Raw genomic sequence first — 19,263 nt, forward strand, 5'->3', positions numbered from 1 at the left:
GGGGGCCGGGTGCCGGGAAGGAAGAGTTCGGCAGGATTTATTTGACACTTATTTTCCGGGCAGCCCTTTTGTGGAGTTGCGCCGTTTGTTTCTTATTGTCTGAGCAGCAGTTGGAAGCGTCTCCCCGAGGGGGCCCCTCAGCCCGGCTCGGCCGCTTTGACAGGGAGGTAACCATATTAGGATGTGTATGGCAAAGTAAACAATAACAGAGTTGCAATGAAATGGAATTTTTTTTTTTTCCTTCCAGCTAATGGTGTTGGTGTCAGTCCTGTTTTTAGCCTTTTCCCACCAGTTTTGTTTTCTGGCTTAAACGGTCCATCTCTTTTAAAAATTAAAAAAAAAAATCCATAAAAAAATAAAATGAAAGAAGGGGGAGGCAAAGGGGGGTGAGGGGGAGAGGCAAGTGGTACCAGCTTCCCAACTGCTCACTGCGAGGCTGCTGGAAATGTTTTGGGTCGCACTGGGGAAAGGGGAGAGAGCACTTTTAACATCCAAATAAAGACATGTCAGTTTAATCATTGGAAAAAAAATACAATAACGCCCGCATGCACTGCCGAGACCCATGGTAGAATGAGGGAGTGAGTGGGGACAGGGAGGACAGGCACTAAAATGGCAATTTTGAAAGAGGGGGCAAGTAGATTAGAAAAGTCTAGTCGCATTTTGCACAATTGCTGTGAACTGGTGGGATGAGCTAAGTTGTGCAAACCCCTGCAAGTCTGCTGGCTTTAAAGCTTTGAAATCACTGCTTTTACAGGATAGAGCACTTTAAGCAAATTATAAAATGCAGGTGTCAAGTTATTCGGTTTAATCAGAAACAGAGCTCAGAGCAGCCGCCATGCAAAGGGTCCCCTACGAGCACAGTCGAGAGAAAAGTTCTGCAGCAAGAAAACACTCTCAAGTCAAACAATGTTATTTTAATACCTCGATTCCACGTCCTAAGCAAATCACCAAGAACAACAAGTGTAGCATCTCCTCGCAGCGAGGGATGAGGCAGCCGCTGGCAAGCGCTGCATGCCGAGGCTCAGCACTACAGCCAGCCTGCGAGGGGATCACAGCTAGAAGATGAAACAAGTTTACACGTCTTGGTGACGGCAGATTGGGGCAGCTCTCTGGTACAACAGTCCCACACAAGCTGTTGAGCTGTCTGCACCACCAGTGAGCATCCTCTGCCGCTCAACGGCCGGGAACATGGAGCGCGCCCCTGGAAAGGGCTGCCGGGGATCGCTGATGCTCCCAGCCCGTACCAGGCACCAGTGTGATAAGAGACGCCACGAGGAGAGGTTGAAGGTAGATAGGCAAACAAAGTTGCTATGAGATCACATGCTTAATTTAGAACAAAGGCAACGTTTCTCTGACAAATATGATGCACACTTACCCTGCCAAATTCGCTTGTACTCGGCTAATCCACAGCAATCAGAACACCAGTGTTGACATCTAATGGTACCTGCAAGCATCTCTCAGCCTTTCCACATGGCGTAACCCTGCCCCGTTAACACGCTTTACATTTTTCAACCATCTTGTTTAACCTAAACATCTATGAAATTACACAGCACGTTACTCATCTGTGCTGCGTGTGCGACCCCCCCCAACAAAAATAAGAAGTTAACTTAACACGCTGATATCAAAATCAATAAATCACACGACCAAGTAGCAGTTCAAAAGTTCAAAGACATGATGGCCAGTTCACTACGTCGCAGCACTCAACCAATAATAACTTGACTCCATCACTCCTCATAGTATAGACAATTTCATGGCATCATTTTCATTAGCCTGTCTCACTGAAAATTGCTAGCTATTTATGTATACGCTAAAATAAATTAGCCATTTCATCGAGCACCGTGATTCTTATAAAATACATTAACACAATACTCAATTTTCCAGTTGGAGTAAATAAATAAATCAATAAATTCAATACAGAGTAATTTTTTTTTTTTATTGTGGAGCTTCAGCTCTCAGCATAAGTGTTTTTATTGGGTTTATTTGTTTCAATAAAAATTGAAATGGGCCAGTGATCTTAGCAGTAAGATCTGAGGGGAAAAAAAACAACCCAGCCCTATCTAATATTAACAAAGTATGCTGTGCAGTTCAGCCAACTGGTAATACATAATTTTTGGTCAAAAATCATTTTCATTACAGTTATTAAACAGCCACTCGATTTTGAAGAGTTCTTCTCTCCCCTCACGACCCTTGATGAGGAGGGGCAGCATTTTGCAGCCCAGGAATAAACCCCTGGGCTCCCCTGGAGGGGGCTCAGGTCCTGCCCAGCTCATTCTGCTGGGCTGGGGGCAACCTCATACCTGATGACCATGGAGAAACCTGACATGGAAAAGTTACCAGCATTCATGTTCACTATTTTTAAGCACTCACTGAATATTACATTTAGCATGGCTGTGGGTAGGGGCATTTGGCATCAAGGATAAGATGGCAGGACGGGAGGATGAGGAAACATGGGAGAAGAGTTCATGGACACCCCAAGAATTAGATCCTTGAAGAGGGCTGTTGACTCCAGCCCTGTAGGTCTGTGTTGCCCCATAACACATGGCCAGTAGATCACAGGCTATTTGGTGATGACATCCTAATGGTACAACTCAGTGCATCCTTTGGGGACCTCAGATGCAGCTCACACCCTACAGAGATGCACTCAGGCAGTTCCTCCCCCTGCCTTGGGTCAAACACTCATCATGTCAGGGGCTGGGAAACAGGATGATTCAGAATTAGGCCCAGCAAAATGCTCATACCCAGGCAAGAACACAAACTGCCCCAGTCCACCTGCAACAGTAACAACAGAGCAACAGAGGTGACCCACCAACCCTCCCACAGTCTCATGGTCCCAGTAACACAGCGCTTCTCTGCAAGTCTAACGCTTCCATAACAAACCATCCACCTGCTCAGTGATGAGGACAAGAATCTGTAGGGAACTAGGAAAAAATACAATACACCCCTTGTGACACGAATCCACTCTCAGCAGTGAAAAAACAAATGTACTAACTAACATGTACCATGTAAGCCCATAATGGCTCAACATAATTCCTTTAGAAAGGCTGCCTGTGAACAGCACACTTTGCAAACTGCTTGGTGCTAATAGGAGGGTACTTTTTGTTCATATTCACTCTTTAACCTAATCAGAAGAAAAGTAAATATCAGGTCCCAATTTTAATGACTGCCTATAAATAAAAGCTTTTACGCAAAATGCACAGTTTGCAAAGATAACGATTTTAAGTATGATGTCACTGGTGACCTCCTGAACTACATGGCACATGTCAGACAGACGTCTGTTTCTTAAATTGCAGTAATAAATTAGTAGCCACAGAATCAGTTCTGTCAAGAAAACGTGAAGCTTTCCTATTCAGATAAAAGTTTAATGACTGTTTCAGTTTAGGTTCACAAGTTAAGATTACTATTGATGAGGGAGACCAATGCAGAGACCGCTTCATCTCCCTTCTCTTCCCCTGACCCCTGTGCAGTATTAGTTCACCCCAACAGGATCCAAGGCTCTGACACACACAGAAGGTTTTCCTCTAACTTTACACGGATTAGAATATTAGTATTTTTAAATATGATACATGCATACTTGTACAGGTGTGACCACTAACACCACCCAACGTACCACATCCCATCTCAATTACCTTGTTTTCAGTTACCAGTAAATTTGTCCAATTATAACCTTTTGCACTGAACTCTTCCCTTGCTGAGCAAAAAACTCAATCCAAAACTCCCAAGGTACTCCTGAAAACAAGGAACACCCCTGACCTACCATGGTGAGCATCCCTGATCACCACTTTTTGGATAAGCCACCAAACTCCCACACATTGGAGCACAGACATGAAAACATGCAGGTAAAAGACTTTAGTGGGAGGTAGGTGGGTGGCACCATTCCCCACCTACTGCTTCGTGCTCTTCCTCTCTGCCCCCCAGCCGGCAGGCAGGGGTACAGGAAGCCACCTGATTTGAATAGAGAGGAGACATCGCCAGCTCAGGAAGCAGGAAAATGAGCAGACAGGGACAAGGAGGCCAAAGAAATGAACCATGACTGCCTGAGCATGTCACCTATCTCATACTGAGGGTTGGTTACATTTCCTATCCATTACAGAGAAACTAGAGTTTAGTCCAGTTTGGAGCATTTTTGGAGACCTGCAGCTTGGCCAACCCGAGATCAAGTTGTGTAGGTATACCCAAAGTAACATCCCTGCGTAGAGCGTGACCTTCCTCCTCATCTCCACATCCCTAAAACATGGAAAATCCTAAGGTTGCTTGGCTAACTGGTGTTGTGTGTTCACACACTGCCAGGCAGCATCTATTTCTTCAATTCCTTTCTGAGTAACAGCTGCAAGGCCTTTGTGGAAAGTTCTGGACATAGAAAACTTCAGCCCAACAGGGCTGGCTTTTAGTCATATGGAGAACAACAAGGCTTTTTCAACAAGAGGTGTGGGTCACTCTAGAAGCGTGACCTGCATACAGCACTGGTAAAAAAGCTTTATGCCAAAAAAACACCGCAATATGAACATAACTATGTAACGAGCCCCAGGCAGGAGGGAGTAATTCATTGCCAAGGCTTTCCACATCTGACTAAGGGGTCCATGCCCTTCAGCAAACAAAGGCACATTGCCTTTTCCTTCTTTCAGTCTCTCTAAAAGATAAAACCCCAAATACCCCTCACTGCCCCTGTTGCCTCAGCTGACCTGCCCACTCTGCAGGGGGGTGCAGGCAACACCTTGAGTGCAGCACACGATCCTTACAAGCTGTGTGTGTCCCACCTGGGAAGGGCAGGGCAGAGCCCTGCGGTGCTGCTGGGCCGTGCAGAGGCTCTTCTGCTCCAGTGCTCACAAAGATTTCTCGCCGGGCAGAGCTCCGGAGGAGCTTGAGCTTATGATAAGCAACGGCATACTTAACAGTTACATGTTACCGTTCATGATAATGCAATATTTCATTTGGGTGATTTAGAAGTCCCTCTTGACCAACTTACAGTGAGACACCAAACGCTTCATCAATCACAACCATTTTTATTCACAATCCAGTGCAAAAACTACAGGGAGAGTTGAATTTTCAGCAACTCATTGGGGAAGGGATTGCTACTAGCTCTGAAAATCCTCCTATCTCACCAATTTTTATGTTAGATTCAAATATATTTTCTTTCTAAGCAGCATTCCATTTTCCTGCCTCTCTCTGCCGCGTTTCTTATCGTGGCAGGGTGAAAGAGTATCCAATTTAATATCTGTTTTGCAGGACAGGAGATTTTTTCATATCTTATGCACTAAGGAAAGCTGCAGGGGATGGCTTAGCAGGCTGAGCATCAGGTTTTAAATACCTAGACTCCCTGGAACCACAGATCCCATCAGGTCGACTGAGCCCTTCATGTTTCTGGGGTAGATAAATTAAGTGTCACGCTGTTTACTTTGTCAGGATCTGTTCAATGAGGCCTCTGCAGTAAAGGTCTTGTCTGTTCTGCATGGAGCTGAAGGTTAAAGTCTCGTGGTTAAGACACAGCACCAGGTGACACCTTGATCTTACTAACTCTTAATGTCAATTCTGCCATTTCTGTTAAGAAAGACAATTCAGAGATCTGCTCCCAAAACTTGCTGTAACGTTACTGGGTGACTAAAATTATTCAACGGCTTATCTGCCTCGATTTTGGTGACTGTAAAAGGGGAAAAAAAAATACATCTACACCTCCCAGATGTTTAATTCATAAGTTATACAAAACTGTCAGATCTATGGATGACAGAAGAGAGGTATTCATCATTTTTACAGCCCGATTTCTGTGGTTGGAGGTAACCCTATGTTTCTGCAAAGTCATACCCTCTTCCCACTCCTCTGCACCACACGGAAGCAGTGGCCGAGCCCACAGTAATGGTTCACAACAGAAGCTTTTTAGAAAGAAATTGCTGGAGAGCAGCAGTGCAAAATAATCAGGAAAGACAAAATGTTAATAATAACAATCACAAAATCAGATTTGACGGCCATGTGCAGAGGCACACACCCATTCTCACATACACAAAAATCTCCTCAACCTTGGACACCTAAGAGAGGTCCCTCCATCTCCAAAGGGTCTGATTCATGGAGAACAGACTCAGTGTTGAAGAAAACAGGATGGTTTGAGGAGAGCAGTGGAAATATGCACTTGGAACCTATTCCTGGCCTTACTCCTTCCTTCTCAGCTACCATTATTTTAATAGATTTATATACAGAGAAGATTCTGGGAAAAGTGGGTGAATGGAAATAAAATGTAACAATAGAAAAAATTGAGTTCTTCAACATAACTTCCTTTTTAAGAAGAAATTAGGCAGAAAACATATTTCCTTTTGCATTGGTTAGGGAAAGGACTGTCTTTTGATTTGTTTCCACAACAGCTGACAGTACACATTCCCTGCTTAGGGTACTAGAAATAATCATTATCACTCCTAAAATGTGTGTTCTGACGATGTACCAAACATTAAATGTGGCTGCTGGCTGTACTGGCTGCAATTCCTTCTCAGGTGGTTTAGCACAACTCCCACATTTTTCCTCCCAAACTACCTGAGAACCTGCTGGAGCTCCAGCCTACGGACATTACGGGGCTGGAGTAAGTGACAAGGAACAGTCCTTCAGCTCTATTTACACTTTATTACATTCAAACTGTTTTTCAATGGTTTTGGCTAACCAGAGAACACAGTATGAAGCCATTTTTTGAAAACACCTAATATTCAAGCTAAGATATCCAATATTGCAAAGATACTATTTGCATTGCAGAGGGGAAAACTTCATGAAGGAAAGGAACCAGACAAATAAATCTGGGTAAGGTCTTTTTTTACTGCAGTGCTTCGTACATTTGTTTCTTAGAGGCAGGGCAAAGACCCTTAGAAAAGGTGATCAAGATATTCCCTGGCAAACCTTTGCAAACCAACTAAACCCAACCCAACCAGCAGAAAGTGCTAAAAAGAACAAGGACTTTGCCCAAAATCATCTACTGATCCTGGAATCTCAGTATCCATAAGTTTTCAACACTTTGGTTACAGATGTGCAGTTCTGCCCTACATATTCCAGTTGTGGCAGGGGACAGAGCTAAAGGAGAAAAAACAAGGCAGGTCAGGGGATGGCTGTGCAGTAAAACTAAACCCATTAAAACAGCTTCTCTTCCAAAACTGCTTTAAAATAATTGTTACAGCACCTTGTTAGCTCGCTCTTTAAAGTTGGACAAGAACATAAACAAACACCTGACCAAATTTCTGTCCCCTACAAAGCCCTTACAAGGCAGCTGGCTGGCAGGTGTGTCTCCGCACAGAGGAGAACGTCTCCACTCACAGAGCATCGTAAATCCTTAAGGAAAAGGAGTGGGAGCAAGAAGATGGAGGTGCATCGCTCTCCCAGACACACATCTCTTGGCCCTGGGGACACAGAGTCAGTGCTGCAGCTCTGCCCTTCCATCTTTCTCGGTTCAGTCTCAGGAGATGCCCTCCATATTCCCACCTGCCCCCTTTGTGCTCTTTGCTGAGGAAAACTCAACTGGCCCAAAGAGTTCCTGGCTGCCGCAGGCACTGACAGCTCTTTTAGCAAATAGGCAAATCCTTCATGTCCAGCATGTCCCTGAATGCACTGAACCATGTCCAGAGAGCCTGGCTACAGGTCCCAGCTCAGGGAGTGAAGCAGAAAAGATAATCATTGGCCTTGACTCCAAGCTCCTGTTTCAGTGCTCCAAGTCACTAGTGGTCAGCAAGGAGACTTTCAGATGTGCTGGTGTGTTCAGAGGAAAAAAAGCTGGAATAAAAAGCAGGAGTCAGGGTTGTGCCTCCTATCCCAAGGGTGAGCCAGGGTGCTCTCCCTGGCAGTGGGCTCCCAACAGGGCTCTCTGATGGCTGTTCACACCCACTACTTCAAATCAACAAGCAAACCAAAGTGAAAAATGTAAAGGACAAGGTGAATTTTAGATGAAAGTGAAATATCCTTCCTATCAGGTCTGAGGGGTAGAGGATGAAACAGGATGGAACTGGTTTGGTTTAAAGCTGTAAAAGAATCACAGGGAGAGAGCACTTACGGAGAAATGTATTTTCATGTAAACTTTTATGCGGCCATCCCTTGTAGCTGGACATCAGGAAAGATGTTAATAAACATCATCAGGAGGACAAAAACACAGTAAAAAAAAGAAATCATACCACAAACCCATCTCTTCCAAGCTCTTTGAAATAGCTCTGCAGCTATATACTGCAGGGAGCCGAGCACACTCAGATACAAGTTTGCATCTTAAACGTAAGCACACATACATACAAACAAGGTTTTGCAGATATTTGTTAGCTGTACTACAAGATTTTCCAGGGCTGGTGCTGCAGCTTATGTTACCATGCTTTTATATAGCTGCAGATCAGCCCCCTAAGAAGCAGCCTTGGAGAGAAGCTGAAATAGTGACAGTTTGTGTTGCTGGGGATATTTCTGAGACGCAGTTGCTGTTTACTGTGTTTCTATTTCCAATCAAGCTGCAAAGTCCACCCATAAAACATGAGGAGGCATTTCTTTGGGTGTGGGACAGTGCAACACACACACAAGGAGGACAAGCTCTTCAGCTGCTATGCCTGGGCAGAGCTCCACCAAAATACTCTCAGTCTGATCTACAGCAGAGTATTTGGCCCATGAAGAAGAAAACTATATTCAAAGTCCCCAGTTACGAGGCTTCTCTCAGTATATATTTATGCACAAAGCTCAAATAATTTAATACCACGCCTCACTAATCATGTGAATGCACAATTCTTGCAGGGGCAAATGGTTCTTTTATCTCGTGCACCTCTTGTTCTTGGCTGGAAAAGGTGCCTCAGAATCTTACTGGCACGTTTAAAGATGGCATCTACCCATCTGTGGCATATACAATCCAACGGGATTCTCCGTAGACTCCCCAGGAGAGATTACCTATTCTATAAGGAGTCAAAAACTACTCCAGTGATGGCAAACCACAGCCTGTGGCCTATTGGACAATCTCATTCAACTTCAAAGGAAAATTAACTCACACTCTTGGGGTATGTTATCCTTGTTACACTCTTGTTACCCCATTAATGCTAATGATGGGCCAAGTGTAAGAAAAATGCTACAAACACCTAAAACAAGTCAAGAATATGCAAAAACACATGCAAAGGGATCTAAAGAGCATTTCAACATAACACAGTTTCCTTCTTTATTCCTTTCCTTAAGAGCAAGAGGCATGCAGGATTGCAAAAACATATAATTTGCCAACAAATGTGCAAACTACAGCTCATGAAAAATAGTGAAATAAAGACTCAAAATTCAAGGCCAGTACAAGTTCATAAACATGAACTGGAGATCAGAAAACTGGCTCCTAAAGAGAAAAAAAAAAAAAAAGAACATCAATTCCATTTTTTCCTAAGAAAACTATTTCCTACCAACTTTGAAAACAAGAATGCCTCCAGTGATCTGACTGGGCTCTCTGTGATGGTTTTGGCTTAGCTCCCTTGCCCCTCCTCAGCTGAGTGGCTAAATGTGAGTCTAACCACGAGGTTCAGAGGATTGTCTTCTTTTTATTAACCTTCCACTTCATGCTTCCAATTTTAAACAGCAGTAAAACCACCTTTCAGAAATTTCCCTTATTCTTAGTTACTCCTGAGGTGCAAGTTCATGTTTCTGTCCACATCTGTGACGCCAGACTATTGCAGAAGGACAACACTGAGTTAATATATTGGGGTTTGGCCTTTTTCTACTTCTCTTTGGATTTTTTAATTTATTTTTTAGAACCATCACAAGAGCAGTTCAATGGCTCTGAAAGTGCCACTCTTGCCCAAATTTTGACACCTAGACACAAAATGAAATAGAGAGATGATCTCTTAGATGCAAGGTTTGCGATGACAACTTGCAACTGTCCGTTATGGTGGGGCAGTGTCATGACTAATTATTACCTTCGTTAGACACCCAGTGACAAGACAGGGCTGTCACCACAGCCCACCAACGCTTGTGAGTATGAAGTGAGACGGGGTGAGAACTGAAAGCGCCCTGACTGCTCCTGAAGAACCGTCCTCCTTCCAACCAGCTGCTCTTCCAAGCCACAGGATGCTTTCCAGCGTGGTTATGAGCTCCACCTCAGTCTGGGCTGTTCAAGATGAATCTTGTCTTTGAGCAAGTAAGAAAAATTCACAAGGGAGAAAAATCAGATTTGGAAACTAAACGTTTTGTAATCTCCTGCCATGCAATTTGGCTTTCAGGCAAAATTCCAACCCTTTCAATAGCAAAACACCAGACAAATACACTGTCTTCTATCATCTCCTGGTGTATTAAGGCCAGAGTGTGATGTGATACCACACACATTTAAAAAAGCTGTACAGGCAGAAGGGAGTGATGCACCCATGCACAGTGGTAGAGGAGACAGCAAACATACCACAGAAAAAATAAAACTGAGCCAAAATAACCACTTCTGTTACAACAAATCTATCTCCTCATTCCCCTGCCGAATTGGGCATGGCTTTCCTGGCACAAAGAGCATCTGGGTGATCTGTGGTGCTGCTGCTGAGGTGACTCTCTCCATCAGGAAAGTCTGGAGCATCCAGCCTTTGGCCAAAGGAAGGGCACGAGACAAGGAGAAAAGAAACACCAGCAAAGCTGACCAGCAGTGCTGAGCACGACAGGCTCTCGGGCATGACCGGGCTATTGCACTGCTCTTATCAGCACACACGAGTTCAAGGTCAGCCTTGATGCACTTACTGAAAACTGACACTGCCTGAGTCCTGCAGTCAGAGCGGCTTCAAATCAAGGCTCCCAATTATTAGCAGTTATTTTGTTTATTATTGCGGGGCCTCAGGACAAACAAAAGGAGCCCCATTGTGCTCAGCATCATACAGAAATGCCTAATTAGCCTTCTCATAGGTTGTTCCCTTGAGTTTCTTTCAAACGAGATATTTTCAAACATAAATAAATTCAAATTTCAGAATTCCAGAAATCAGCTCCCTGAAATTTGTTTCCATAAACAACTATCACAACTTTGCCTTTCCAAATTTCAGCTGTGCACCAAACACTCCACTCTTCTGTTTACTTTAAGAAAAAAATTATATTTTAAAATATTGGTCCTTGGTATGTAAACAGATCTTTGCCATTTATTTAAAGGCTGCATTTGAACTCAAATTTTCTCTAAACTATATGAAAGTTGCAAAATCATTGGTTTTCTCTTGTTTCTCTCCTTAAATTACAGTATTTACATATCAACAATATATACAACAAATGTATAGGAACTTTCACAAATTATAAAAACAAATTAAAAGCTGAGTTTTAACTCCATAAAAACTGATCTATGAAACGTGAAGCCATGCTACAATCTCATGAGTTCAGCAGCATAATGAAACCAGCACACAGCTAGATAAGAGCAGTACCAAGACTGGTACAACAGTCGATGGAGGAAACACGAACAAGAGTTTGCGAAGGAAAAGTAAAACCTCAGACTTTCCACCTTCTCTGGAGGCATCTGGTCTTGCACATTATTAGAGATGCCAAAGCAGTTGTACAACTGGTCCAGCTCACATACAAGCACTTGATGCTGCTCTTAACACTTGCTAAATTCAAAAGGTGAAAGAAGAAAGTGAGGCAAGAGGAAGGCAACCCATCCTTCTGAGAGCCATTCGCCCACGGTATCCAATCTCCCCAACTTGTCAGTAGATGGATCCTGAGGACCAGACCATCACTTGAAAGCATTTTATGACCATTTTCAAATGCAAATACTTTCTACAGAGTCTCCACCTCACTCAGATTTGTACCAATAATTTATAGGTCACCAGCTATTACATCCTATTATCCAACCCTTCAGACTCTGCTTTATTTCTCTTTACTCTTACTGCTCACTGACGTTTCCCTTCACCTTTGAAGATGCCTGTTTAATTTAGCTGGGTTTTCAGACCACACTTTGGATTACATTTCCCACAAGCTTATTCCAGCAATTTCTTGGCAATAAATGATATTTGGATACCCCACAGAAACCCCACATCAAATATTGATTACTGTTATTTCCATTACCATAGGCTAAACCAGTTAGGTCCTAAGGGCAAATTAAAGAGCTTGCTGCCATTTTCTGGTTCTTTAGAGAAAGGATGTAACTTCATAACGAGGAGGACGCTGACACAAAAGCAAATAATTGCCCTAAGAATGGTTATTTCTCTGGCATGGTTAAATAAAGAAAATATAGTAAACTACTTTGCATGCAGAGGATAAAATCAATATAGTTTCCATTCAGGCAATAAAAATTACAGCATATTGCTTTAGATATGTACATAGTCTTCATTTAAGGTGGCGTTTCCACAATTCCCTGCAGAATACCCAGCTCTGCAGCATGCACCTCTCTATAGCACTCAGCAATCTCTGCTTGACATTAGTACTAAACAATATTCATTAAGAGCATAACACTAAAGTGCAACATGTAAGTAAATCAAACTCTCAATGCTCTATTTTACAAATTTCATGGGCCACTGGGGATAATTAAAAGGGTAATTATACAAAGTTGGTGCAGTTTTGAGACTCAAATGACATTTTCTGCTTTAAAGCACTTGATAATCTGGTATTTTTCTATTAAGACAGTCTTTTTGTACTTTTATGGTCAAACAGCATAAACAAACAAGAATTGTTTCTAAGGTATTTCAATTCTTTTTTCTCTCTCTCCCCCTCCACACTGTTTTTCTTGATCAATAACACTCACTAATTATTCCTAAAAGCCCTGTATTATCAAGAAAAACGAGACCTTTAAGAAAAAAAAAAAAAGACTGATCACCATAAAATGACACTGAGCCTCAAGCCTGGTTTAAACTGTAGCTCTGAACAAAAATGGCATTGCTTTGGGTGTTTACAGTGCTGGAGTGCTGTTTGGTTTGTCACTGTGTTTAACCACTGCTCTAAAGCCAGCAAAGTACATTACTGGTAGTAACAGCTCATGAAAAATACAGCGAAGAAACTGCTAGTGGCAGAAGCATTTAACTTTCTTGTTAGCAGCCTCCCCCATGTGGCACTTTAGCACCAGCAAGTTGTTTATTATGTTCTGTGCCAGGCAAAACTGATTAAATGGGGCTCTTAAGAATCAAAGCGTTATAAATTCATGGAAATACAGCAAGCAATAAATTCCATGGAATTAAAAGCTTACTAGTGCTATTAGCATTTCAGGGTGTTTGCATTGTTAATAGTGATGTGCAAAAATGATGTTCCTATAAGACAAGACAAACCAACAGAACATATGCTGTAGCTGCTACATTTTTATACCATGTCATCATTAATGGCCAATTTTTTCCCCCCAAAACCTAAAAAGCTCATTAATGCTTTGAGGAAAAAACTGAACCAAAGGTCTACAGAACCAAGGATTTACACCCCTAGCAAAAGAAAAGTAGTATAGAAGAAAGATAATGCTGTTTTGACTCTATAGAAGAACAGGATGGATTCCCTGGAGCAGAGCTCTGCCCTGGCTGTGGGGAGGGGAGGGAGGGGTGAGGCAGCGTGACTTTGGTGACATTACAGGGACACGGTACAACACAACAACTTGCTAACAATTTAATAAGTAAACTCAATGCATAGTAATTCATAACACCAAAAAGAAAGGGCAGTCTAGTCTGACCTGGTGGTCAGTAAATCTGTCAGCAGCTCTCCAAAGAGACATCTTTACTCCGGGTCACTCCATCATCATTCCATGGGAATGACTCTGGTGGCAGGTGACTAACTTCTCCATCATTACTGCAGAGTTCCACGTGAAACACTAACCCAAGCTGGGATGAGGCCTCCCCCTACACCCATTTGTTTACAGGTAGCTGATAACTTTGTAAATGGAACGCCTTTCAAGCAGAAACTTGGTAAACAAACCACTTTAGGTGTGTGGCTGAGCAGGAGAGGAATGGGACATACTGTCCAAAACTGCAGAAAAAAAACAGGCCTTGCAGAGTTTGTTTGGTTTGTTGTTGGTTTTTTTGGGGAGTTTTTTGCTTTGGGTTTTTTTTTTTGTTTTTTTTTGTTGTTGTTGTGTGGTGGTGTTTGTTTCCTGGTTTGTTTTTTTTTTTGTTAAAGGAACAATTTGTACCTTTCTGAGCTGTCTGAGCACACCGCAGCCAGATAACCTAACCTGCAATGTCCCTCTGGAGGGCAAGGGGCAAATCTGTCTCTCATTGCAGACAGGAAAATCAAATCACCGCCTTGTTGCCACAGTTAAGGTCTGACACAGGATAAAGAGCATATTCTGGATGGTACATCATGCACAGCTGGCAATGTGCAAAGTCAAAAAAAAAAATCCCAAGAAAGCTTTGTCCAGAACAAACAGTCCCCATGCCATGGAGTGAGTCAGCTGCAGGGGTAGGAAACGAACCCCAAATCCTCTCTTGCGGGCTCAGGCTCTGCCCAAAGCACACATTAACAGCAAAAACCCTCTCCCAAGATTGAGGGGGTTGACATTTTGTTTGCCTCAAGCAAAACAAAACAAAGCAGTAGGTTTTAAACGGCTCAGAGGCACATTGTCTTTTTGATGTATGCGTGTCCTGGCAGTCACACATCTGCACCAGGAGAGAAACAGCCTAGTTTTTTTGGCACTTATTTAGTCCTTTTCATCTGAAAGTTGAAAATACACCACCAGTGAACCTTTGCAGATCTGGGTTCTGCATATAACAAGCAGCTGCTGAATACATGCAGGGAGCGAGGGCTTTTTCTTAATGTTTGAACAGTTCCAAGTTCAAACCCATTAAAGTCCAGGTCACACTGGGATCATGTCACTGTTAATGCATCCAGTTACACGCTGAGGGAAACCCAATATAAAACTATGATAAACTCTAGTTCTCCCACAGAGATACTCTGAGGTCTTACCCAGATGATGCCACAGATCACTCTTCATGGGCGGTGACCAGACGGGATGTCAATGTCAGAGGACAAGTCTCTTTACAGTTGTATTTGAAGAGATCTCAAATGTCCACAAAGCTTGTTGGGACCTTTTTCTCCCTCTCCTCTTGGGGGAAGAACTTCTTGTCAAGAAGAATTTCTTGACAGACTGATGCTGTCTCCTGCACATCACAGGTTTAACACACACAACCTCCTCCCACATCAACCAGCAGCCCACCCTCCACTGTGCTTTGTGAAGGCACTGGGGCTGAGCGTGATGACCATCCCTAAACCCCATGTTCCTTCTCCTTTTGGGGTCAGATCCTTTGTGCTGATGGGCAAGGTTTCACTTGTTCTTGGGGGGCTTCAGGCCTGGCCAACTCAATCCTTCCCCAGGAATGAGAGCGGCAGGGAAGCAGAAGACTTGGGACAAGTCAGCCCTGGCCACTCATGGAGGTACTCTGGGGTCTGCCCTCTGTAGATACCTGGCATCTCGTCATACAGCTGATACAGCCCTACTCTTGCTAAGGGGAAAGACAGAGACACAGGAAAGGAGACACAAGTGGGGAACTGAGGGTATGTAGCCTGATGATGGCAGAGTGCACAGGGAGTGCTCAGGGTTTCCCCTCGCTGCACGCAACCATCTGGAATACCAGGCAGAGGTATGCTCACTGCTACCTGGGAGAAGACAGCAGGAAACAGGAAGGGAGGTAGGAAAGCACAAATTTACTTTCAGGGACAAACGACTTTTCCTAATGTTCTGTTAAACCCCAACATTTCAACACAAACCATATAACTGTCAATACTGCCAAGCAACACACTGACCAGAAAGTCTGACCCCCTACAACAGTCCATCAGATATCTTGAGTCGGACAGACCTTTGCACACAGGTGAGATCAGGTAGGCTGGGACAGAAGAGATCTCATGGTCCACCCTAAACACCTCTGGGACTGGAGACAACCCCAACCTGCAAGGCAGCAGTGAGAGGTGCTGACAAGGCAAAGCATAAGACACCACAGACAGTCCCCACCACATTTGCTGATCTCTGTGCACAACAAACGCTGCAGCACAGGAACCTTTCCTTCCACACCAGCAATGGTCGAGGATCCTGAAGTCCCTGGTGCTAATCCAACATCACCTGTGCTCTAGAGAGCAAGAATGAATGTTTTGTCTGAATGGTGGACTCGCTGAGGGTGCTCAGACCCCTTGTAGCTAAAAGCCTTCCTCCTCAGTAGCTTCCAGGAGGGCAACTTCAAAGACAAATGACACTGGGATGTAGGGGATGTAGCACAGCACCACAGCCCAGCTGGGAATCACTGCAGGGCTTCAGCATCAGTTTCAGACACAGCCGGGTCTAGTAAACCCCAGCTATTTACCCAGCTCCTCTCTGAGCCTTCCATCTGAACTGTGCTGGGAAAGGAGGAAAAGGACTTTACTGGACTTTTTCACCTTATCAAGTATCTAGAAAATCCATCGGCTGATCTGGATGCATTTCAAGCCGAGTTAACCACGGCAGCTTTCTGAGCAGTAATGCTCCAGCTGGCCTGCAGATCATGAACACAGGACACACTGACTACACAAACTTGGGGAGATTTAGCGAGCACACACTATACACGTGGGATTTACACCATGCACATGTTGGATTTGCACTATTCACGCCATTTTCTGAAATTTATTACAGGGTTAAGAAACTGAAAAGGAACCGTGAATGCTCTCAAAAATTCAAAGTGTATATTTTTTAAAGAAGAACTTGAATATTAAAATTCAAATTATCTTAAAAAAAATTGCCTCGTGCACTTGAGTCTCATTGAGGAGAAATTTAAAAAGCCAAAGCCTGCATTTTTAAACTATGTTCTCTCAGATTCACCTTTCCAATGAGGGACAGGCCAGACTCTCTGTTTAACTACATGAATAAAAATCCAGATAATTCTTTCAATTTTAACTAATATTTTGTATAATTAATATCTTTTTTTTTTCTCCCAAAACATGCATTTATCTGCAGTGAAATCAAAAGAAGTAAATTGTTTTAAAGATAGCAGAGAGTAAATAACAAGTTTGGAACCTTGCAGCCTTACCCTGGTAATTTATCTTGTATAATTGACTCAGCAGACATGCTTACAATTTCTTACAACTTTTACAAGACCTCCTGTGGGCTTATTTTAATGTTCTCCAAAACTGAGCTCAAAGCTTTGGACTCTCTAAGTAAGCAGCACCAAAAGCAATCATCTCTCCCTCCTTAAAACAAAAGGAAACAAAACAATAAAAGTACATTTTTCTCACTGGACATCGGATCTTGAAGAGGAACAAAGACACAAATGAATTCGCACTTTTCCAATAATAACATATTTAACAATGTTCAATTTGCATTCAGTAAAGCTTTAGAAGCAAAATTTTCCCAATAAAAATATCTTTTCCAATTATTGGAATAAAAATTAAATGGGAGAAGGATGACAGCAATAAAGCAAACACAAACTGTAAGAATAACTGCATGACATTTTTGCAATTAAAAGGGGGTTCAAAAGTCCCCCTCCCACAAAAAAGGAAATGGTCTCATTGCCCATATTAGGGATTTAAGCTGTTGTTGGCTTTTAAATGTAGCACTTTCTATTTCTAAGATCTTTACAGACAATTAGTAATGTCACAACTGCATACTCCTGTTCCATTGGTGGAAGTGCCCCAGGAGCAGGAAATGCTGTGCCCTTCCACAGACATTTCCTTCCAACACTGGGATCGACTAACCCTTAATAAGTCGGAGGATTAAATTAAACACTTGTATTACAACTACTATAGATAAACAGAGGGGCTGTGAAAACTAACAAAAAGGGTATGATGGGAACAGAAAGTAGGCTCAAAAGATGCCTTTTTTTTTTTCTAAGAGGGATAACAATTCTACTTTTTAAAAACAAAAAAAGAAAGAGATCATCATATTACAACAAAAATCTATTTTGAAAAGCCGTATTATAAACTATGGATATTAATGGTTTGCAATGGAAATGACGTCAGAGTCTTAGTTACAAACGTCCAAATGTTTGTGCTACCCTACTAAAAAAAATAAACAGTGAGCTCAGAGTCAGAAATGACCCTTTTGAGCAATTATGGGGTATTACGCAAAACACACTGAAAAGTATACGGCCAGCAGAGGTGGGAGAGCCACTACTTAAAATTCACAGGTTGCACTGGAGAAACACTGAGCAATTTAACATCTCAGAGGTGGTGTCTGAAGTTCCTGCCATTCACTGCAGTGAAAAATGCTTTCACATGTTGCAATGAGAAATATAGGCAGGACAAAAAACTAACTTTTTTTCCTTTTTTTTTAATGCCCTGTTTTTAGCCTGAGCTACCAAATAAAAAGGGTGTCCTCCTGTAATGCCCACTGACATCACTGGTCTTGTAACACTGCTGCCATAAAACACAGTTGCTATCGCTGTACAACAGTAACTTAAGCATCATGGAAGATATACTTCTGGTGTGGTAGAAAGCAAAAGGCAATAACCTTAGAGATGACCAAATAAGAAATATGCAATAAGAATCTATTTCTGTTGTCACTTTCTCACGTCTCTAAATTTTTCAACACAGGAACGTGCACCATCTTTGCGACGTGAGTTTTCTAGAGGCAGGTTTCAAGCCTGTGAGTCTACAAGAGGTTCTTGCCCTCGTGCTGAGAAGCCCTGAGACCCCAACAGGCAGCAGTGATGCATATGGGAACCCATCATCCTACTACCAGTAAGTGGAAACCACCCCTGCGTCCACTGGCCCAGGAGCATAACTTGCACAAGGTCGAGTGTCAGCCCAACTCTGGGTTAGGAGTTCATTGCCTGCTCCAGAAGGAGACCTTCAAATGGATATTTCCATCTGCTTTTGTGTCTGAGACCAAACATGAGTTCAGGCTGTCTCACCTGTAGCCCATGCCTGGGCTCTGGAGAATAAGCACCAATGCTGTTCCTGTCTATCCCATTCCCAATTCTTTCTTCAGCCAAGCTGTGATAAAATGCAGCACGTCCTGACATGTTATCCAGCTTGGTTTTGAAAAACCAGGCCAGAAACTGCACAGTCTGTATCACATGGTGTGTTATGAGCTGTTTCCTTGGTGTATCTGTAGTTAGGTCAGGTTAAAAGATAAGCACAGCAAGGTACCTGTTGAACACAGTTCATAGCAAAGCTACAACCTGTAGGAGAGAGGAGGCTGTTCACGGATCACTGATGGCACAAGAACAGGTTCCAACTTTCTGAACGCAGTTTTTACAACAGCCTTTCCCAAAAGGCTCAGGATGACAACTCCAACCAGCTTCAACAGCACTACCCATCACTGCAACAAGAACAAAATCCCTCATAGACATATCAGTGCCTTGCCTGGGATATCTGGTCTCCCTCTTGAGATGCACACAGCTCAGGTTTCCTCATACAGAGAAGAGTGGTGTGAGGAATTCAACACCTGCTTGTGGCAGGGACGCTGCAGCCCTGAGCTGCTCCGTGATG

The 19,263-nt window shown here is 43.0% G+C and overlaps 1 protein-coding gene across 10 annotated transcripts in view; it reads right to left on the reverse strand.

Annotated features, from left to right (window-relative positions):
• Positions 1 to 19,263, reverse strand: part of FOXP1 (forkhead box P1) — a 345,834-nt gene that overhangs the window by 197,002 nt on the left and 129,569 nt on the right. The window lies entirely within an intron of this gene.

This window comes from Neopelma chrysocephalum, unplaced genomic scaffold (assembly GCF_003984885.1).
Source record: "Neopelma chrysocephalum unplaced genomic scaffold, ASM398488v2 Primary Assembly neopelma1_147, whole genome shotgun sequence".
NCBI classification, from domain to species: domain Eukaryota; kingdom Metazoa; phylum Chordata; class Aves; order Passeriformes; family Pipridae; genus Neopelma; species Neopelma chrysocephalum.